This window comes from Balaenoptera ricei, chromosome 17 (assembly GCF_028023285.1).
Source record: "Balaenoptera ricei isolate mBalRic1 chromosome 17, mBalRic1.hap2, whole genome shotgun sequence".
NCBI lineage: Eukaryota > Metazoa > Chordata > Mammalia > Artiodactyla > Balaenopteridae > Balaenoptera > Balaenoptera ricei.
This window is the reverse complement of record NC_082655.1, coordinates 14,506,748-14,529,855: the sequence shown is the minus strand read 5'-3', so window position 1 is coordinate 14,529,855 and position 23,108 is coordinate 14,506,748. Positions and strand designations below refer to the sequence as shown.

The window sequence follows — 23,108 nt, the reverse complement described above, 5'->3', positions numbered from 1 at the left end:
GATGCCATGTGACCCGACCTCAAAGGAGAGCTGTGGTTTCAGGGTCAGAGTGGCAGCAGCCAAAGATTTAGAAAGCGGAGCTCAGTGTGGGACCCACAGCAGGAGGCCACCTGGAGTCCGTAAATGACACCATTGTTTGAAGTTACATGCAATCAAAGGAAAAAAAAAAACAAGAAAAGAAAGGAAGAAAAAGAAAACCAAACCACTTAAAATTTTTGGGACAACATCTCTTGCCAAACTTTTTTGTAAAGAAACAAACCAACCTGAAGCCGGTGACGATAAAAAGGAAAGTGGCGGCCAGGTCTGCTCCGAGGGAAGATGGCAGCCTCTTGGATTTCAGCTTCTGTTGATCTTTGCATAAACAAGGTGACTTCCAGGCGGGGGTGGCCTGCTCTGTAAGAGCCAACCTGCTGACCAAGATTTGGGCCTTTCAGTGTCCCCATTCTTCCAGCCTGGAAGTGCCCCATCCTGTAGCCCGTTCATTTTGGGCCTTGCTGGGTAACTTACTTTGTGCTGTCACAAGGGTCTCAGTTAATCCTCATGATTGCTACCAGGGTGGCATGAATTATTAGACCCATTTTATGGACAGTGCAACACCGAGTTTCAGAAAGGTGACCTTGCTTGCTCAAGGTCAGCGGGTAAGGAACTGGCAGAGGCAAGCTCAGAACACGGACCTCTGTTTGGCCATTTGGCCTCGAAAGTGCAGATGGGAAGGAAAGAGGAAGGCATGCCTGACTTTGGGGAGGGCTGGGAGACTTAATAATAACGTCACCTGGAGTTTGTTGAATGTGTCTGTGATATCATGCACAGGCTCTGGAACAAAAGAACAAGAACTCAAATCCCAGATCGATGTCCTTCTAGCGGTGTGAACTGGGACAAGTTACTAAACATTTCTGAGCCTCTGCTTCCTCATCTGTAAGATGGGGATGGTAGTAGGACCTGCTTTATGAGGCTGTGGAGGGGATTGAATGAGCCAAAGCAGGTAAAAGGTTTAGAGCCACTCTGGGCACACCATGAGTGTTAGCTTTATTACAACATCCTGTAACAGAAGCTCTTTTGTTTTGGGTTTTATGATGAAAGGGAGTTCTCTATTTTTATTTCTATTTTACAGATGATGAAATGAGGCACAGAGAAGTTAAGTTGTTTGTAAAGAAGCAGAGCTGTGGGTTGATTTTGATGCTAAACCTGCATTGCTCCTGGCTTGTTTTATTGGTTCCCTGCACCAAAGTTCTTGAGATTTCCATCCCAGGTGTCTTGTTAGGAGCTGCACCAGGACCAACACTGAGCAGAATCACGGCCAGGGAATCAGCATCCGCAGACTTTCTGCCCAATTCCTAGTTAGTGGAAGCCTCCAACCTCCCCTCCCAGGTACTGTTCTTCTGCACTAGGCTGTTCTGCACCCATGGATGTGAACTGGTTCCCAATTCAAGTGGATATTAACCGCCCCCTCAGCAGTCAGGAGGCTATGGCAGTGGACCCGGCGAGTGCTGACAATACCTTGGACTGGCGTGGAGGTGGTGGTGATGGAGATGGATGGGTTTGATTCAGGAGGTGAAAATAGACTGCTCTAGGCACTGCAATAGGCACTGGAGATACAAAGATTAAACCCATCTTTAAAGGTCTTACAGTCTAAAAAGAGGGAGGTGTACATGTAACAAATACATACACACAAGTGCAACTGGCTCTGATGGCATGACTGTGGACATGGTCACAATTCTTTGACTTGTTACTTTCTAGCTCCTCCTATCAAGAGACTGAGGCTATTTTCCTACCCCTTGGATCTGGACTGGTCTTGTGAGGTGCTTTGTCAATAAAATGTGATGGAAGTGATGGTGTACCAGTTTTCAGCCTAGGTCTCAATTGTCCTTGTGTGCTTCCACCATAGGAAACTTACGGAGCTTCTAGAAGAACAAACCCAGGTTAACCTCCCTGATGATGAAAGACACACAGCCCTGTTATCTCTGCCACCTTCACTCATAGCAGGTCAACTACCAAGTATGCAAATAAGCATCTTAGCCCAGCTAACCTTTAGGCATCTGGCCAGCTGACCGCAGATGCATGAGTGAGTTCAGCCAAGATCAGTGGAGCCCAACCCAGATGAGCAGATTGTTTCAGCCAACTCATAGACTCGTGAACCATGACAAATGCTTACTGCTCAAAGCAGGGATTGGCAAACTATGGCCTGTGGGCCAGCCAGCTGTCTGTTTTTGTAAATAAAACTTTATTAGAATACAGTCATGTCCATTTATTTATTGTTTAGTTTCTTTTGATCTACAGAGGCAGAGTGAATAATTGCAACAGAGACTGTGTGATCTATAAAGCCTAAAATATTTGCTATGTGTCCCTTTAAGAAAATGTTTTCAGACCACTGGTTTGAAGCCATTCAGTTTGGGAGTGCTTTGTTACACAGCGATAACAACTGATACATAGGTGCTGTGACAAAGGGACTGGTGGGAACACGAAGGAAGAATTATTAGTTGTCCATTGACTATGAGTTGGAGTGGCTGGGAGAAGCCCTGTAGAGGAAGTGATGATACACGTGTCCTGAGTTTAGTGTAACCTTGGACTTAGAGGGAAATGATGAGGAAATCAAGGGTCAGAATGATTGTGACCAGGCCAGTCACGTGGCAGGTCTCCTGGTTCCTGTTCAGGGACTTTTCCCCTTGTTCAAGTAGGCAGTTTAACATTTTGGATAAGAGGAAGCACCACGGGACCAGACAGAGCTGGTCTAGCTCTTCCATTTCTGAGATGTGTGATCTTGGGCACCGTAATTTCTCAGTAACTTAGTTTCCTTATCCATAAAATGGGGGAAATAATACTAATCTCATAGAGTTGTTGTGAAATTAAATGAGTTGATGGGCACAGGTATATCACTTTATGACTACAAAGAAAGCTGCAGAGGTAAAGACAGCTTAGAAGTCCTTGTCATGAGACTTTCCCTTTTAACCAGGGAGAGAGATTTCAGCTAAAGGTAAGTTGCTCTAGTGCTGGAATTTCTGGTGGGATGGTTGGTTTGGAACCCATGAAACCTATACCACTTGGGACTACCTGGGGACTCCCACCACCAACAGCTCCTTGGGGCCCCCATTCTGGGCTGTCCACTCTGTTTCACAGCCCACTACAAATGGTGGAAGAGCCTGTGGGCTCAGGAGATTCAGTCACTTTGTACTTATCGTTAAGTTCCTGTTTCTCTGGGCAGGGACTGAGCCAATTCACATGCCTGTTTAGAGGATGAGGGCAAACAAAGGGTGTTGAGCCGAATTCCAGACAGAGCTCCTTTGAGCATCTGCTGTATGTCAGGCCCTGTGCTGGGCTCCGGGGATCGGGAGGCGTCAGAGAGGGTCTTCCCAGAACTCAGAGTTCACTGTGGGAGGTGGACCAGAAAGCAGATGTCTCTAACACAAGGTACTAAATGTCGAGGCAGAGGGGAACCTGGGGCTCCCAGTGGGGGCACAGCTTAGCTTGGGGCTCAGGAAATGACATTCAGGGTCAGCCTGAGCTGAGTCTTCCAGCAAAAGTAGAAGCTTGCTGGAGAGAGACTGAGGGAGAGCGGCGTCCCAGGCAGAGGAAACAACATGAGCAAAGGTAGAGTGATGGAACAGCACAGCCTGTGCAAGACATGACAGGGGCCTGGTGTTGCCTGGCATGGAGTCTGAGTAAAGGAAGATAAGGTGAGGGAGGCCAGCAGAGTAAGCAGGACTTACATCTCATAGTCACCGAGAAGACTGAGGCACCTGCCTGGAAGAAGGGTGACAGGGTAAGTATGCAGTGTAAGGGATGGCAGGGGCCCTGTCCATGGGCCACCATAACGGGTGATGGTTTCCATTTTCTTGGCCCCCAGGAAGGGCAGGGAGTAAGGAAGTTTCCAGCATCATCTGGGGCCCATTCAGCTCTGAAGCCCACTGTGGTTTCACCATCGGGTTACATTCTATTTCTTACTAAACCTAAGAGGAGATTGTATCATGTTGCTTCATAACGTAGGGGGACATGGAAGGGGCTGATAAACTGTGTTAGTGTGTGAGTTGAGGATGGGGGAAACAAAGAGGAGGTGGAGACACCCCATCTTGTGCCGTGTGGTTCCAAGAGGTGACAGTCAGGGTCTAGGGACAAGGCCAATCTTCAGTGCTCAGAGGAGACGTTTGGTAAGCATTTGGAAATCCTTTCTGTTCTTCCAGATGAATGAAGAAGTGAATCCAAACCTGGAAGTGGCAATTAAAAAAAAAAGTCCCATCATCACTTTGGGAGCTGAGATGTCCAAGTGTCACAAAAGAGAATTTCTCAATGAGGAACTGGCCAGCAAGGCAGAAAAATACCCTTTAAAAATACTTCCTGCTAGAAGTCAAATGGTAGGCAAACAAGAGTTGCACCATCAGTGCAGTGTTCTTCTGGGGTCATTTTCTGAGTTTTGAGTAAGTTGGTTTCTACAAATCCAGCATTTTGCTTCCCCATCACCAACTCCCCCAAACTCTAGCCACAGAGTTGGAACGTCCAGCTGATCAGCTTGGGCTGGCATTGATGGGGTAATTGATGATCGGTCAGTAGGCAGTGAGGAGGGAGGCAAGCGCTTCCCTGATTATTTTAGAGTCAGAGTGACCCAGGGCATTGGAAGGCCTGCGCTCCATTCCTCTGCCCTCACCCTGGCTTGTGGGGACCATCTCAAATCAGCGAAGAGCAATTCCACTTTGTACCTAGTAACCTTGGGTTGGAGACCACCAATATGCAGAACTCATAATCTCCCACTCACGTGGAGACTGTAGGAAGAGTTCCACTACCCCTCCACTATCCCACTATAGGCCACTATTCCTTAACCTCCCATCACCTAGCAGGCCCTGTGCTAGGCTCAGGGATGGAGAACTTGGTGGTTGAAGGCATGGCCCGCTGAGTTAGGCTCATTGGGGCTGGAGCCCTGGCTTTGCCCCTCACTAGTTGAGTCACCTTGGGAAAGCTATGAACCTTTTTTAGCCTCAGTTTCCATATCTGAAAAAATAGGGACGGGCAAACTTACCCCATAGGGAGTAAATGATACCATGAATGCAAAGGGCTTAAGACACGCTTGGCACATAGTAAGAACTCAGTCGGAGTGTGTATGTGTGTGTGTGTGATTTAAGCACCTTCAGTTGGTGCTTGTGCTGAGTAATGAGGACAGAGCAGCTTGTGGAGGACCCTGGGAGCTGGGGCTGCAGGATGCCTGTAAGCGTTTATTCAGGTCTAGTCTGTGCCGGGCTCTGAACCAAGCAGCGGGAAAACTCTGAGTGGTTATTAAACAGCCACCTCTGCCGGTTCTTCTCTGCGGTTCACCAGATCCACTCCCTGCCCTGCTCTGTGCCCTGGAGGCCGACCCTGCCGACTGCGCCCCCCAGCTCCCTAGCCACCTGTCTTCCGGGGGGCCCTGGCAGGAGCCCAGAGGGCAGAAGGAGAGAGACGTCAGCATCTTTCATGGCAGCTGTGCTTCTCCGCCATGGTGGTTCCCATCACTCTCTTCGGAGCCTCCAGTACCACGATCGCCTCCCTCTACTCCTTCAGGCGGTGTCGTGGCTTCACACTGCTGCTGGCCCCGGGAGCCTCAGCTCCAGCCCACATCTGTAAATGGCCCCTCCATTGAATGCTCTCCATCTGCACCATCTGGGGTAAATTCTGTTTTCTGCTGGCACCCTTATGGGTACACCGAATGTTCCTGTTATTATGGATGCTCTTTTAGGCTGGAGTTTCCTTTGCTTAGGATGAACTCCCAGCCCCCCACCTTGATTTCATCTCTTGGGCATAAGCGAAGCAGCAAATCAGCAGGCTAGAGACTCGTTGAGGTTTGCCTCACCTCGGAAGATTCTCGGTTTGGCTTTTAGTTTTCTTGCCTGCTCTGGGGTGGGGGTCAGCTCTGGGTGGTTTCGGGGTGCTCTCCACTTTGAGGAGGAGAAGGGGGGAGATCAGCAACTGCACCCAGCTGTGCCCTGCCAGGGGCACCCGCCGGCAGCTGACAGCAGCTCACAGTTCCTCCTTCAGAGCTGCTCTGCGCCCCTCCCCCCCCCCCCCCCCATTACTCAGCCCCTGCTTTCTGCCTTCCCGCTCCCTCTGCCCACGATGCCCAAAGGAACCTAATAGTTCATTCTCTTACGCAATAGATCTGCATAGAACACCTACTGTATGCCTGGTCCTGGTCTAAGCAATGAAGACACAGCACCAGTAAGACAAGCAATGCCCCTGCCCTCATGGAGCTTATGTTCTAGTGGGAAGAGATAGATAGTAAACAGAGATGTACGATCCTAATTTGTCAGGTGATGTTTAGATAAAAAGTAAGGTGGGATGAGGAGGTTAGGAAAATTATGGGAGCTCTTTTATAAAGGTGGTCATGGAAGGGGTCACTGAGAAGGAGAGGGAGGGGTCCCTGCAGATGTACCGGGGAGAGTGCACCAGGCAGAGGGGACGGTAGGGATGAATGTCTGGAGGAGGGAACGTGCTGCCTGGTGTATTCCAGGAGGAGGGCTGGAGGGGAGTGCAGTGAATGAGGAGGGGCGAGGGGGAGGCGAGGTCAGAGAGGCGTGGGAACAGATCCTGTAAGGCCTCAAAGGCCGCAGGGGTGCCTGTGGGTTTTGCACTGGGTGAAATGGGAAGCCTGGGGAGGAACAGGGAAGGGATGGAGATTGAAGAATGCCTCTGGCTGTTGAGTGGAGAACACAGGAGGCAGAGTGGAAGCAGGGAACCAGAATGGGACCATCGCAGTGACAATAAAACCCACTGCTACCGCCACCACTACTGTATCCACCGGAACCCGGTCCAGTTTATGAAATCTGCCCAAGGTCCTTGCGAGGTGCTGATGCTATTGTTCTCACAATCAACATCGTTATCACCCCACCTGCTGTGTGAACTTATGGAAATTATTTTTTCTATCTGACATTCAGTTTCCTCATCCCTAAAATGCAGATAATAATATCTACCTTTCAGGGTTGCTGTGAGGATTTATATCACTCGCGTACCATATCCTCATAGAAAGTGATGTGATAACTGTTCTTCCCATAACCTATAACTGAGGCAGTAACTTGTCTCCTACCCCCTTCATCCTCTATGGGTGTGGAGGTCATCTGACTTGGAGCCTGGTTCCTAGTGGGTGTATAGGGACTGTTGTCATTGGAATGATAAGATGTCGAGCCTTTCTCCTCTGAAACCAGGCTGTGATTGACAGGTGTCCATCAAGGTGTAGATGGCAGACCCTGGAGTTGTTCAGAGCAGTCAGGAGGGCTGGTGGATTGGGCTGGTCAGAGAAGCTTCCTCAGAGAATGTGGGACTGGAGACATGAATTGGAGGGACATCACGGGGGAATTATTGGGTTGGCCAAGAAGTTCGTTCAGGTTTTTCTGTAAGATGGTATGGAAAACCCCGAACGAACTTTTTGGCCAGCCCCAATATTTTGTGGCTCTAAGAAATTAAAGTCTGTTAAATCCACGTATTAGAGTTACCATCCCACGCCTATGGGGCGGCTGGCTCCAGGTCAGGCGTGGCTCCCTGCAGCAGGGGCTTGGAGTCAGGAAACCCTGCCTCTGGATCCTCTCTGTGCTGCTTACCAGCTTGTCATTAGCCTCTCTGAATATTTTTAAAAACAAGGATAACGACACCTAGCACATGAGCTTCATAGGAAGATAAAATAAGTGAGATGTTGATGGCAAACATTCTTCAAAGGCTGCGTGGCAGTGGACAAAAGTGAATCACAGTTATTCTTTCCATTGTCTATGGCCAAGCACACTTGCACTGCTGTGATGAAATGGCCCGCCCAATAGAACACCGTTTGATTTTGGACCGTTCTCCCGAGCAGCTGTCCTCTGCTCTCCTAGAACACATGCCCATTCCTGCCATCCTCACGTCTCTCTAAAGACTCACTTCCTCCCCAGGAGCCTGCGCAGTCAGGGAAAGGGTACCCGTTTTTTTCTGTGTCACTGAAGGGAGGTTGCTTCTTCCCCTTACCTCTCCCTTGCCATGTGACCTGGGGGAAGCGACTTTCTCTTTCTGGGCCCTGTTTCCTTGTCCGCAAAATAAAGATACTGCTCTGGATGACCTCTCAGGTACCCCTTAGCTCTGAGTCTGTGAGTCTATGTATTTCCAAGAAAAAAAAAGAAAGAACAAAACTAAGCAAAAAATTGATATTACCACTTTAAGATGAGAATAATCAAGACTACCTTTACTTGCTAGAAGCCAGACACTGTTCATTTCATTGCTCATTTAATCCTCACAAGAATTCTAAAAGGTCTGTGTTGTTCTACTTCCCAGGCATAGAGAGGTTAGGTTTCTTGCCTCAGATCACACAGCATGCACGCGGTGTGACTGAGCTTTATCCTCAGCCATTGTCTTCCACAGGTCACACTAGTAACCCAGAGCCTTGGACCACTTCCATTCTCTCCTCCATTGTTTCAGAGTCAACATGAAACACCATCAAGAGCTGGTTGTATCTTTCTTACACCCCATCTAGCCTGTAACTCTATTTACCTAATATTGTCACGTTAGTTACACTTTACCGTTTCCCAGAAATTTGGGGCTGGGCTGGAAGACTATCCTGAGATGTTTAATACCTGGGTCTTCATGTTGTTAGATGATATGTGAGTCCTACATTCTAAATAATTGTAATTATAGCTGATATTTATTGAGCACTTACTGAATATGGGATCCATTCCAAGAACTGTACTTACGTTAACACTTTTAATTCTCACACCCCCCGTCTGATGAGGTGGTCCTCTTATCATCCACATTTTGCAGATGAGGAAATGAAAGCACAGAGCATGGGTAGAGCAGTGTGCTTCCATCACACAGAGAGTGCGAGGCATAAGCTCAGGCTGTCTGGCTGCAGACACCAGTCTCTCACCCACTTCACTTTACTGTCTTTCTCAAGATAGCCTCCTCTGGAAAGGAATTCTATGGAATGTTTTTAGAAATTCTATCATAAAAACGTCCCATGGCCAAATAAGTTTCTAAAAGTAGGGTTAAATAAAATGAAATGAGTTGCTTTACTTTTGGATTCTTCAGAGTCTTGCGTAACCAAATGATGATCAGGCTCTTTAAAAGCAGGACAGAGCAGGTGCACTGGTTAAACTCATTTGATCATGGGGACTCTTTACTTCTGGTGGATCAGCTCAAGACATATTTTGTGAAAATCAATTCTAAAGCAATTGCAGGGGGAAGGTTTTGGGGGAGGAGTTAAGTTCCAGATTCTCACTAGCCCTCCCCCTTTCTAGTTCTCCCTCAAATATCCCACCATTACTTCACCACCGACTCCACTGACCTTGCAGTGCACCTAGCATGTGTCCAGGAAAAAACAAACGTATGTATTGAATCTCTGAAAACTCAAGTTCACTTTCAGTGCACCACACTGGCAATTTGCCACTTACAGAATCCTTTTTTAAAAGTAAATAATTTCTGACTTACTTCACTCTGTATGAGTCTCTAGGTCCATCCACGTCTCTACAAATGACCCAATTTCATTCTTTTCTATGGCTAATATTCCACTGTATATATCTACCACATCTTCTTTATCCATTCGTCTGTTGATGGACATTTAGGTTGCTTCCATGACCTGGCTATTGTAAATAGTGCTGCAATGAACATTGGGGTGCATGTGTTAACGCATGTATGTAGAATCTAGAAAAATGGTACAGATGAACCGGTTTGCAAGGCAGAAATAGAGACACAGATGTAGAGAACAAATGTATGGACACCAAGGGGGGAAAATGGGGGGTGGCGGGGTGGGATGATTTGGGAGATTGGGATTGACATATATGTATAAAATAGATGACTAATAAGAACCTGCTGTACAGCACAGGGGACTCCACTTCGCTGTACAGTAGAAACTAACACAACATTGTAAAACAACTATACCCCAATTAAAAAAAAACCCTTAAAAAAATAAAAATAAAAGTAAATAATTTCTGGTAGAGCAGATCATTACTCCTAAGTGATTTACAGTCTTGGTAAATCTGGATTTTCATGGCATAGGTTTTTTAAAGAGAGGCACTTTTGGATTTTCTTGTGTGGATGGGAGGGAAAAGTTGGATGGGCAGGGAAGGGCAGCACAGGGCGTGGAAAACAAAGGAGTAGAAACTGTGGTTTTCCCCCAAAGTTGCACAAAATAATAATATGACTTCTGCTTTTCATCTACTCTGGGTGGCAACTGGGGAATCCAGCAGCTTGCTTGAGAGGACAGAGTCGATTAAGTTGGAGGGCAGTCTAATTGTTAAATCTTAGGAAGTCTTGGCTGTCTAACCTGTTGGCCTTTCTTGCTCATAGCATCTTCTGACTTTGCTCCTCATACTTCAACTCTGGGATGCGAGATTTTCTCCTCGTGTTGTCTCATTTTGTCAATTTCCAATTCCCTTCTGTAAATGGTTGCCACGCACCTACGTGGGCTTGCTAGGAGCCAGGCATATGGGTTTAGTGCCCATTAATCCACGCGTGAATTCCAGGCCCTGGGGATAAGACAGTTGACTAAACAAGGTCTCTGCTTTGGAGGAAAACTCATTTAGTAGACAAATAAGCCAGATACACAGCAGATCATAACTTTTGGCAGAATGTAAGGGCCACCAGAGTTGGACAAACACAAAGGTATGAGAGATTGCACCTAGGTGGTATGGTAAGGGCATTCTGGAAAATTTTCTTGGTAGCGGTGGCAATGGAGTTGAGCTTTGAAAGATGAGTGGAGTGTAGCTACACAGAGAAGGTAGAGGGGAAGACCTTCTCAGGGAGGGAACAGTCTGAGCCTGGAGAAGGACTTAAGAAAGTCCAGAGAGGGTGTTAATTAGTTTGCCAGCAGTAAAGTGCACTAGGTTTATGTTCCTTTGCTGTTTCTATGACAACCAGTGATGCCTCATATGTTAGATGCCCCCCACATTGGGGGCAACAATTGAAAGCTTTCCAGGTAAGACAGTTTCTAAAGAGCCCAGATAACTTATTTAACCTCTTGGTACCTCGATGTTTTCATCAGCAGATGGGGATAAAGTCCTTATCTCATGAGGTTAAGATGAGGATTAAGAGTGAATGATGCATGTAAAGCTTTAGAACTATTTATTGAGCACCTAATAAATGCTCAATAAATATTAATTATTATTATTATTGTTGTTGTTATTGAATGCTTAAAGATTTCAATAAATAAGCTTGAACATACCATGAGATCTCTAGGGTTAGGTATACTTAATTACTTCTGCATCTTGGGCATTTACCAGTTTCTGAGCTGGTAGTTTTCAGTAAATGTCTTTCAGATGACTTGAATGGTTGAATGAGTAAACATGAGGAAAATATCCCTTCTCTCTAGGATGCAGGTGCCTTTTATCCTTGAGGCTCCAGACACCAGACCCCAGCCTGGATGGGAAGACCCCCCCCCCCCAACTTCCTCACCCTCCCACACACACTACCCGGCCAGCCCTTTATCTTCATGTGCATCTTCTGTGAGTTACTCTCGGGTAAAGAAGAACATTTGACCCCGGTTTAGAAAGATTGCCTTACACAATCTCCCAGTTCCCTAGATGGGGCTTGCTGAGCTGACAGAATGTACAGAGAAGAGCTAACTATTTTTAGGATGAACTAGAAAGATTAGAACTTTGTTCTCTCCTCAAATATCAAACCTGCAATCTGTAGGAATCCAAACAGGAATTATTGGGGAATTGGATGTAGGGAGTTATGCATTGTGCTCCTATTGCCTAAAATTCCCACATAAAAATAACAATAGACCATTGATGTTGGAGTGACTACTATATGCCAGGCACTGGCTAAGTGCTTTACATGCACTATATTGTTTCATTCGTACAGCAACCTCATGAGATTGGTTTCAATCTCCCTATTTTGCAGATAGGAAAGCTGAGGCATAGAGAATTAACTGTCTTGACCAAAGCCACAGAAAGAGGGTTAGTGAAGCTGGAATTCCATCCCTGGTCTGTCTGGCTTCAAGACCCATGCTTTCCATGAGGATTCAAATGACAGTGACACAAATCAAAACAAGGAGGAGAAAACAAACTCAGCCTCCTGGCTGAAGAATGAAATCATGGATTGGTTGAGTGCATAATTTTGCTGGGTAGAACCGCAGATGTGCAGAAGAGAAAGTCAGGGGTTCTGTCTCTGGGGAGCTCACATCCTAATAAGGGCTATATAAGGACTTTTTCTTGTTTCTCATCTGCCCAGCTCTCTCATTCTCCTTTTGGGATCTCCCTTCCCCTCATTGCCTGCCACACTGGGGGGCTTGCTCATCAGGGTTCCCGCACTCCTCTGGCCAAGGGGTAGGCGTTTGCCTCAAACTGGAAAATCAGACTATGGGAAAGCAAATTATGACTCAAGAACTTCAAATGGCTGGAGCTGAGTGATCCAGCTAGCAACATCCTGAAGATACCTGCATATTAGTTTCCACCATCTGGCTATTCAGCTTTTCCCTCTTTTCCTGAGAGCTTCCTTGTGGCAGATAATATAGGCTGGTTCACTCAGCACACATCCCAACTCCAATCAAACTATGCTTTCTCTATTCTAGAAGGTGGAAATCTCAAAGCTCACTTTCCCAGGCTCCCGTGCAGTTTGGGAAGGCTGTGTGGCTTGCCAATGAGATGCAAGTGTACATCTGCTGGGGACGTCTCTCCCCTTTCTCTTTCTTCCTACTGGGATATAGGAAAGACAGGATGGTTGGAGCTGTAGCAGATACGTTATGAGCATGAGGAAAAAGTGAAGAGACATCAGCCCTGCTTAGTGACGTCAGGCAACACCTCCCCTTTGGATCTCTTGCTGAGAACCCCTTACTGTTTTAAACCACTATGTTTAGGGGTTTTGTTACTTGTAGCCAAATGTACCTCTTAACGGATATGAAATCTGCATTTTTTGCATTTTTTTAATAGGGAGGGTGCTTGAGGTAGGCAGAATTTCTTTACACAACCAAAAATACCCTAATTGATACAGGGAAGGGAGGAAAGTACAAAGCAAACCACAACATCAGCCAGAATGCAATATGCTCTCCTGGAGGGAAGAGCTGTCACAATACCAATTCATACTGACATAGTCTGTGATATTTTTCTAAGAGTTTTCCCACACATTGTTTCCTTTGACCTTCTCAGCCACCCTGTAAAGTACAAATCATTATTATACCTGTCTTAAAAATCTCAGAGTTTGAGTACTATGGAAGTGAAGAAAGGGAAGTGATTAATTCTAGCTGGAGAAACTGGCAGCCTCAGGAAGAAGCTGGCCTTGAGCTGGGGTTTGAAGGATGAGCAGACTTTTAATAAATGGAGGAAGCAGTAGGAAGGGCATTCCTGGCTAAAGTGAGAACCACAAAGCTTAGAGGCACGAGAGGCCTGGGTGAGTCTGGCAAACATGGCTCGCGCTCAGGGGAACTTGAGAAGCATGTAGAGGAGGTAGGCTTGGAAAAGCCAGCAGGGGCCAGATCATAAAGATCTGTTGTGTTGGCAGCCTCTTTGGGTTGCAGAGGCATTCAAATAACTTCAACTAACGGGGTAATTGTGAGGATACATATAGGAATAAAGGAGCTTCCAGAATTCAGGCCAAACTTCTTGGGGAATCAGGAATATACCACAACCAGCATCACAGAATGAACACAATCCTCAGGACAGCCAGGCCTCACAGAGGGTGGAAGGTAGTTGGATACCATAAAATTGCTCAGGACAGAACCCACTTCTTGTAACTGAGTTATCTTCCACTTAGTAGCAAAAATTCACTGGGTTCCTACTCTAGAGCTTTGACATTAACATGAAACTTTTTTGTGTCCAATTCTCTGTGTGCATCTTTTCTTCAAATTCTTGAGTGTATATTAGTTAGGATGGGATAGTCTCTGCTGTGATAACAGATAAACCCTCGAAATCTTGTGGCTTTATACAATTATGCAAGCATCTCCTGGAACACATGGTCACCAAAGTCTCCCATGGAGGAGAAGAGAGTGACAAACGAGGGGCACTAGTTCTTAACATCCTTGCTTCTTATCTTCACAATACGTTGATCAGAAGTGGTTACATGGCCCCATCTAACTGCAAGGGATGCTGGGAAAGGCAGGGAGCAGAGAGTCCTTGACAAGCATGAACTCTCTCGACATGAAACTGGGATGGGTTTGGTTGCTCATCTTCATCTCTATTAGTAAAACACTCATGCCAGGGAGTCTTAGTCTCTTTGGGCTGCTATAACAAAAATATCATAGACTGGGTGGCTTAAACAGTAAGTTTTATTTCCCACAGTCCTGGAGGCTGGAAGACCAAGATGGAGGTGCCAGCAGATTGGATGTCTGGTGAAGAGGTGTCTGATTCCTAGCCATTTTCTGGCTGTGTCCTTGAATAGCAGAGAGAGCAAGAGAGCAAAGCCCTCACCTCCAAGTACCATCACACTGTGGGTTAGGGGGTTAGTTCTAGAGTGTGTGCTTCAGGCAGTGCTTGATCCAGCAGTTAGCTGAAAGATGCCCCTGAAGACCTCTCTCTATTTCTTCACTCTGCCTACTATGATATCAGTTTCCTTTAATGCTGGCTCTCTTTCTGGTTGCAATATGGCTTCCAGCACTTCCTTGGTTATGTACTTTGTTTGTATCATATCCAGATAGAGACGGAAAATGATTTTTCTCCTTTGTTTTAAGCACACATCCTGCAATTCACTCTCATAGGTTCAGTTTAGATCAATGCCTACCCTTGGACCAATCACTGTTTGCAGGTAGGTGGACTTCAGTGGTTGGCTTAGCCAAGGTCCCACTCCTGGGGTGGGAGGTAGCGTCAGCTTTCCCAGAGTGCCATCGATGGAAATCAGTGGGAAGAGAAAACAGGAATGAGGCCTGGGGAGGCACCACAACTGCCCATGTCATGCCTTCCCTCATCATCTTTTTTTATCTCCTCTATCCTCTATGCCTCTTTTAATAATGAAGGATCTTAAGTTGAGCTTTGGGGTACGGCCTTTCACTGGTGGGGAAACTGAGGCTCAGAAAGGAGAATCGCTGGTTCTGGGCCACAGAGTCATGGAGCCCCAATTTCCTCTGATACTTCTAAAAACTTCTCCTCTCTGGGACTCAGTTTCCCTCTCTGTAAGATGAAGTACCTTCTTTGGCTCTGAGTTTGCCGGTGAAGCAAGTAGGAGTTAGCTGGAGAGCTTGTAGAAAACACACCTGCCCAGCTCACCCAGAAATTGTGACGCACCTGGAGAAAAGCATGGTGGGTACATGCATTTTGAACAAGCTTCTCAGGTCACGCTGAGCCGCAGCCTCTACCACTCTGAAACCCCTCTGTGGGGACCCTCCCGCTCTGGCCCCAAGACCTCTGAACCTAGTCTGCCCATGGGCTCCAGGACTGAGAGAAAGGGCAAGGCAGTGGGTGCCCCAGGGGACCCTACCTCCTGTGACCCAACCACAGAAGGAAGACAAGCGACCCGGGGGTGCTGGTGAGGGCTCAGAGCACCGAGCCAGGAATTTACAAGGATGCTGCTGGCCAGCCGTGCTGTGCTGATGCCCTGGGCAACGTCGTCATGCCGGGAGGCCACACACGTGCCAGAGCCATTTGGCTGATGAGGGGAGGCTGTGAGGCCAGGGGCACTGGTCCTTTTCCTTCCCACCCACCTTATAAGTTACTGGATGTTTCTGGAAGGTACAGGCTCTAGAAAGAGGACTGAAATTGGAGGGAAGACCCCAGGATCCAGTCCACGTGCTGCCACCTGGGCACTCCGTGACCCCCAGCCACTGTAAGACTCGACTGCCTCATCTGCAAAGGAGGGCTAGTGGCCCCTGTCCAGCTTTCTTCTTCCCCAAGACACGAGGATTTCAAAGGCAGTGACGCGATGTAGTGAAAGGACTGGGTCCACAACGCACATGTTAGAGGATTATTATTATTATTGTTAAAAATAACAAATGGTTTTGAAGTTGGAACCTGGAGGCTCCTGCAAAATTCAGCCACTGCCAGCCAGCTGCTACCTTTCAGATAGAGATGAAGATATGAGAGGCAGAGAGGAAAAGCTGCTCCTGGAGGCTTCTTTCCTGAGACCTCGTTGTCTCCTTTCTCCCTTTGAGGCCTGCAGGGGATCTGGGAGGTTTCCAAATTAGACAGCGCTACCTGATGGAATAATGCACCTGTCAGCACCTCCAGAGAGATAGCTGGCTGGGGTTGGGGAAACAGAAGCCAAGCACACGAAGGGTGGCTCTCCGCCCCACCCTCCGCTTTACCTGTGGCCCCGTGGGTTCTCAGGCTCCTGGGCACCAGCCATTCAGGTGCTCCTGCTCCGCGCTGGCCACACCTGTTTCTCACCCGTAACGCTGCTAACTTGGGATTTGAGATGAAATCAACCCACATTTCTTTCATTTAAATCCATGTCTTTAGCACAGGCGTTGCTACTGTAAACGTAAACCCCACTCACTTGTAGGATGAGGTGTGATTATTAAAATAAAAGTGTGGACCTCCTAACAGAAGGGATCTCAGGTCCTTCCTGGGGGTTCTGCTCCGCACCTTGGAGAACCCTGAATCCGCAGACGCCGTCAATGCTTCAGGAGCACCTGCAGGTGTCAAGATCCATGCTCAGTGTGTTTACACTCATGGGACAACAAACTCATTCAATCCAAGCCTTGGGGCCACTTTATGGGTGAAGCAGCCAAGGCTCAGAGAGAGATCAAGTGACTTTCCCAAGGTTCCCAGCCAGGAAATGGTAGGACTGGGGATCAAAGTGGATCCTTGGACCCCAGGTCCAAAATAAGTGGCATCCTTGGTAGCATTTAGCCCTGGGCTTGACACAGTGGTGGCCAAGAGGGAGTTAGTTTTTGAATGAGGAAGGCAACCTCGGGGAAGCGGGGTGCTACAGTTGAAGGAACACGAGATTAGAACATAAACGTAGATGCTCTAGAACGTCTATTTGGATCAGTGGCTTTCCAGTGGTGTTCGTGAACCCTCTCCCTCCTCCTGAGGGCCAGTTGAGGGGCTGAAATGATGGGGGTTCAATATTTCTACTTTTTCTTTATCAAGAGCAGGTTCTCCTGGCAAACGTTTTATATTGTGATTTCGAGGAAGATTTCATTGGGGAAAGAAGAAAAAAAGATTCCTTTGCTAAAACCAGGTTGGAAGAGCTCTGTCTTACATGGCCTTCAAGGCTCCCCCAAATCTCATCGTCCGTGGTTTTGTAATTCTAGTGTGGGTGCTACCCCTTCCTGGCTGGACAGTGTTGGATGAGTCATTCAGCGTTCTGAGTCTTAGTGCATTTATCTTTAAAATGGGCACAAGGAGAGAACCGCTACCTAGTTCCCAGGGTTATTATGTGGATGTGCTCTCAGAAGAGCAGAGGCTTCTGCAGGAGTATGGGATTGGGGAAGTCGTGCAATCATCGAACATTTAAGTCGCGGCTCTGCTCTGCACTCTGGCTAAATGCTGAAGATGCAAAGAACCATCTGGCACAAGGCGTAGTAGGAAATAGATAAACACAGGCACACAGCCTCCCGGAAGAGAGATAAATAAGCAGGAAGTTTTAATGCAAAAGTGATGTGTGCCCTGACGTAAGCATGGCGGAGGGCCGTCCCACCCAGCCTGGTGATGGGATGGCAGGAGGGGGTGGGGACCGTAGGAAAGTGACACCTAGCTTGAGTCTTAAAGCAGATGCAAACACAATAGTGATACTGGGTGTATATATTTCATTCACACAGGATTTTAGTCATACAGAGTTAAGATTTCTGAGGTTCCACTTCCCCTTCTGTGCAAGGATCTTACAGAGACAAAAGTAAATGCAAAGCATACTATTGGATCAATGTTATGGACTCTGTTAATGAGTTTTGCTGCACCCTTTTTGCAAACGAATGTTATTCAAGCAACAAATGTGCTAGGCCCTGTCCTCTTGAGAAAACTCAACACACTTTCAGAAGCATCCCCTGTGAGAGCCTAGAGGTCCCTCTGAGTGCCTCGTGTCCAATAACATGTTTGCACAGATGAGAAAACTTCTCCAGCGCAAACATGGACCTGGGGGAGGTGAGATGCCTTTACCAAGGTCAGGAAGTACAGGGGGCAGGTTTAGATCTGGGGTTTCCTCAGACCACAGGCTCTGAGGGCTCTGGAATGGGAGTGGCAGTGAGTACAGGGGACACGCCCAGGTCTGCCCTCTGAGGGCCAGAGGTTGAGTCCTTCACGGATTTCATCCAACAATGGGTGCATGCGTCTATGTCAATTAGTGAGCTGTATGCTGAGGGTACAGAGATGAATAAAGTACTCTCCTCGCTTTGAGGAGCTCACAGGACAAAGAGACGTAGAGTGTCAATTCAAATTCACGATAAGTGCCAGTGGAATAACGTGCAAAGTTCTTTGAGAGCAGTATTTGCCTGTGAAGGATTGGAAAAGACACAGGCTTTAAAACCAGGCACACTTGGGTTTCAATTCCAGCTCTGCCACTCGATGTGAGACATTGGGAAAGTTACTTAACCTCTCTGAGCCTCAGTTTCTCTATCTAGAAAATGGGGAGAGTAACAACCTACCTGTGGGCACTGGTGGATGAAGAGTATAACATTGAGATACAACTGGCAAAGTGCCCGGCTCACTCAGTGCACAGAGACAAGCATCACTATCGACTGCCAGCACTCAGGCAAGACATCCACCTTCTCCACTTCTCCAGGAGCTTTGAACGTTCTCATCTGCACAGGTGATGGAAGTGAAATGTGCTTTGTAAAACCATGACACATTAAGCAATTGTTAGCTGTCGCTCTTCGTATCCTTAGCCAGTCCTAACGGGGGTAGAGAAGGTGATGTAGTGGGGTGGTTTGTCAAAGTCCAGTGAGCGACTGCGGGCTGGAAGCCAGGGCAGCCTCTCTGATCTTGTGCTCCCTCCCCCACTGCCGTCCAGAGCCTCCAGACATTTCCTTCCCAGCCTCTGAAACCTAAACATATTCGGACCAGGATGGGCAGATCCTGAGCTTGGTTTCTTTGTTTATCAGTCCTTCTGCTGGGAGGGGGGACTTGCCATCAGGCCTGAGAAAAAAGTCAGGAGTGCTTGGAATGCAATTGCAAAAGAGGTTACAAGAGCCTGGCAAGAATGCTGAAATCAAGTGATGTCGAGAGGTTTTGTTATTTTTGAAAAAATGACTCATTCTGAGAAACCCTAACGGCCTCACAGAACGTTCACCTAGTTGCCTGTATGTATAACCCAGAGCCCACTGCAGAGAAAAACAAATCCTGTTGTCACAGCTGAGGGAGAGGATGGTGGGGGCAGTGAGGGTTGGCGGTGGGAATCAGGATGACCGTTTGATGGAGGAAGAGTTTACAGATAACTCCTGCCCTCTGTGTGGACCGTTTTAATTTCCCAAGGCCTTTTCCCCAAATTGCATCATTTCAGTCATTACCAGAGCATCCCCTTGGAGGTAACTTGTGTTCTTTGGATTGACCTGAGCTGGCCAGGGGAGGGGCGGTCGTTCCCATTTGACATGCAAAGGAAGTAGGTGCCCAGAGAGCTTAAGCTATTTCCCCAAGTTGAAGGATGGGGGAAGAGAAGGTGAGAGAGGAAGAGGAGGAGGAGGAGACCCATGAATGAGAATAAAAATGAGAACTTGTCTCGTGGAGAAACACTATGAAGGGCTGGTTTCAGCGAGGGCACCTGTTGGCCTCCCCACTGTGGAATGCTCAGGAGAGCACAGGATCAAGAGTCAGGATATGGGCTTTTGCTCCACCTCTGCCCTTAACCAAATGCGTGTCTTTGGGGAAACTTGTCTCTTTACCAATTCTCCACTTCCTATCTGTAAAGGCATGGGGGTGGAGGGGAGTCGAACAAACCCAGAGCTTCTAAAACCTAGTAGGCATAAGAATATTCTGGAACACTTGTTATTATACCAATTGCTGGATCCCTCCCCAGAAATTCTGATTCCAAAGATCTGGGGAAGGGCCAGGGAATCTGCATTGCTTACAAACTCCGCAGTTGGACTGCTGATTGGTCATGGTCTCCACTTTGAGTCTCCTGGGGCTGGATGATCTTGAATGACCCTGTTGTTTCTGCTGTTCAATGATTCAAAACACTCGACAACTCCTGGTCATTGGGAACTGTGCCCGGTGTGGGGAATTAAAAAAAAAAAAGAACTAGACGTGGTTTCTGCCTTCTGTGTCTAGCACTCCAGGTGGGGATACAGACAGGACAATGGGTCCCATTATCACACAGGGTACATGGGGGACATGCAGAGGCGGGAATGGTCAGCTGCCCCTGGGAGTCAGGTAGGGCTTCAAGGAGGAGGGTGCTGGGTGAGCCTTTGGGCCTAAGTTGTCACTAACTGGGAGGATGTGTTAGGGGGACGACTCTGGGCAGAGAGCAGTGCAGGCTGTTTTAAATATTCCACTCAGAGAGCAGTGCAGGCTGTTTTAAATATTCCACAGAGAAAGCGTTGGCTAAGCGCTCTTTGCATGTGAATGCTACTCAGAACCATCTTCCTGCTCTGCCCTCTGGGAGCCACCAACCACAGCTGCAGCTGTTCCCCATCTGCCTGGAGGGCCCGGGGAAACCAGGGGAGGGGGCTCCTGATAGGCCAGCATCCCTGGGGACCACAGTCAGGTATAACATATACAACACACACACACACACACACACAGTTGATCCTCATTATTTGTGAATTCTGTATTTGTAAATTTGCCTACTTGCTAATATTTGCTTGTAACCCCCAAACCTATATTCATGGCTCTTTCACAATCATTTGTGGTCATGTGCAGCACAGTGAAAACACGTGACTCACCCAACCCTCACGTTCCCACCTGAACGGTGCGCTGCCTTCTTGTTTCAGCTCTTGTATTGTAAACAAGGGTCCTTTTTGTAGTCTATTTCATGCCATCTTTTGAGCATTTTTGTACTTCTTTTGGGTGACTTTGCTGTTTAACATCGCCCCCAAGCATAGTGCCTCGTGCTGTGTAGTGTCCTAAGCACAGGAGGCTGTGAGGTGCCTTATGGGGAATATAGGTGTATTAGCTAAGCTTCTTTCAGGCATGGGTTATAGTGTTGTTAGCCATGAGTTCACTGTTAATGAATCAACAATACATACTAAATAAAGTGTCTTGAAACAGAAACATATTGATATATAAAGCAAGGTTATGGTACTGATGGGTTGATGAAAATGTTGTGACCAGAGGCTCACAGGAACCTAACCTTCTATTTCCCCTAGGAACAGTGGTACAGCATTAACTAATTCAGTGGTCATGGCAATTTAAAAGAACATCACTACAGTTCGATGAATAATGAGTATTTGTGTGTGTGTGTGTGTGTGTGTGTGCACGCACGTGTGCTGTGAAGCCACTGCCAAGTATTTCTTTTGCTCAGTATGACAAGTTAGTATGTTTAACAAGACAATTCAGAGTTGCAGCAAGAATTTAATAAAATCCAAACATCTAGGTAAATTTTGGAAGCTTTCTTACTAATCCTAACTGGTAGCAATCCTTATTCAATTTAGCCATCTCCTCTTCTGCCTAGATTTGAGCAAAAGGCTTCTTTCTATTCAGCCTGAACTTATCCTCAGCTTCAACACCCAGCTGAATTCACAACATCTCACCAACTTGGTTCAGATACAAATTTACATGTAACAGACCTTGGTGTCACAATGTACCTGAACGCAACTTCAATATAGATCACAGGACCGTATTAAATTGGATATTATTTTGGTTTTACTCCTATGATTCTGACACCAGTTTGGATGTGTGTTTTTTCCCACACCACCAAGTAATTCTCCGAGACACCATCTGGATGTCCTGCATTTTAACTAAATTTTGACACTATCTACTGCTATCTGAAGTGGCATCAGATCTCACAGGCTAAGGGCTCAATCCCACAAGACTGAACCCACTTCAGATGTTTATTGCAAGTCCAGGTGTTACCTGTGCTCCTGACAGACTGGCAGTAAATCGGAGGTTCCCATGACCCCCTCCTTGAGGGGATTAATTTGCCAGAGCGGCTCACAGAACTCAGGAAATCAGTTCAATCACTAGATTACCGGTTTATTACAAAGAATATTAAAGGATATGAATCAACAGCCAGATGCAGAGACACGTAGGGTGAAGTCCCAAATGCGGGAGCTTCTGTGGAGTTTGGGGGCCACCACTATGGCACGTGGAGGAGTTCTGGTTCATCAACCCGGAAGCTCTCCAAAAGCCCATCCTTTTGGATTTTTATGGCGGTTTCAGGACGTCGGAACAATTAATTAAATCATTGGCCTTCGGCCACGGAACTCAATCTCCAGCCCTTCTCCCCTCCCCCGAGGCTGGAGGGTGGGGCTGAAATTTCCAACCCTGTAATCACTTGGCTGGTTTCCCTGGCAACCAGCCCCCATCCTTAGGTGAAGTTGGGGCTTTCCAAAAGTTACCTCACTTAAATAACAAAAGACACCTTGATCACTCTCTTCACTTAGGAAATTCCAAGAGTTTTAGGAATGCTGTGTAAGGAACCAGGATGAAGACCAAATATATATTTCTTCTTAATAAGTCACAGTCACATTTGTGCTACGTAATTCCTGCACTTGGTAGACTGATAATTTTTTTTTATTTAAAAAAATTAGTGTCATTCACTTTAATTTTTCTGATTTACTAGTAGTTTACATTCCTCTGATGTCATTCTTTTTTTTTTAAATTAATTTTTATTGGAGTGTAGTTGCTTTACAATGTTTTGTTAGTTTCTGCTGTACAGCAAAGTGAATCAGCTATATGTATACTTATATCCCCTCTTTTTTGGATTTCCTTCCCATTTAGGTCACCACAGAGCATTGGGTAGAGTTCCCTGTGCTATACAGTCTGTTCTCATTAGTTATCTATTTTATACATAGTATCAATAGTGTATATATGTCAATCCCAGTCTCCCAATTCATCCCACTCCCCCTTCCCCACTTTGTATCCAAACTGTCTTCGTGCATCTATTCAACATCGGTGCACAGAGAGCCAAGATTTTGGCAGCAGTATCCATACGTCTGTTCTCTATGTCTGTGTCTCTATTTCTGCTTTGCAAAGAAGTTCATCTGTATCATTTTTCTAGATTCCACATGTAAGCGATATTCTACCATAGTTGTTTTTCTCTTTCTGACTTTCTTCACTCTGTATGACACAGACTGATTAAATTTTTGCCATCGGGGGAGAGCTGGTTCATGGGATTGAGGAGCTTTCCTTGGGGACCCTGGACTCCCGGGGCAGGGAAACCGCTGTGCAGGCACAGCC

At 46.8% G+C, this 23,108-nt stretch overlaps 1 protein-coding gene across 2 annotated transcripts in view; it reads right to left on the bottom strand.

The window, feature by feature from the left end:
- Positions 1–15,945: 15,945 nt before the first annotated feature.
- The window catches only part of LRATD2 (LRAT domain containing 2), a 714,718-nt gene continuing 707,555 nt past the window's right edge, over positions 15,946–23,108 (bottom strand). Inside the window, exons 18-19 of one of the 2 annotated variants that reach the window (XR_009498431.1) lie at positions 16,142–16,468; positions 15,946–16,031 (exon numbers count right to left, since the gene is read on the bottom strand). The gene's annotated coding sequence lies outside the window, so the exon portion shown is untranslated. Of the gene's footprint in view, positions 16,032–16,141; positions 16,469–18,522; positions 18,578–23,108 lie in introns of those variants that run through there. The other variant, XR_009498437.1, reaches the window with a different exon arrangement.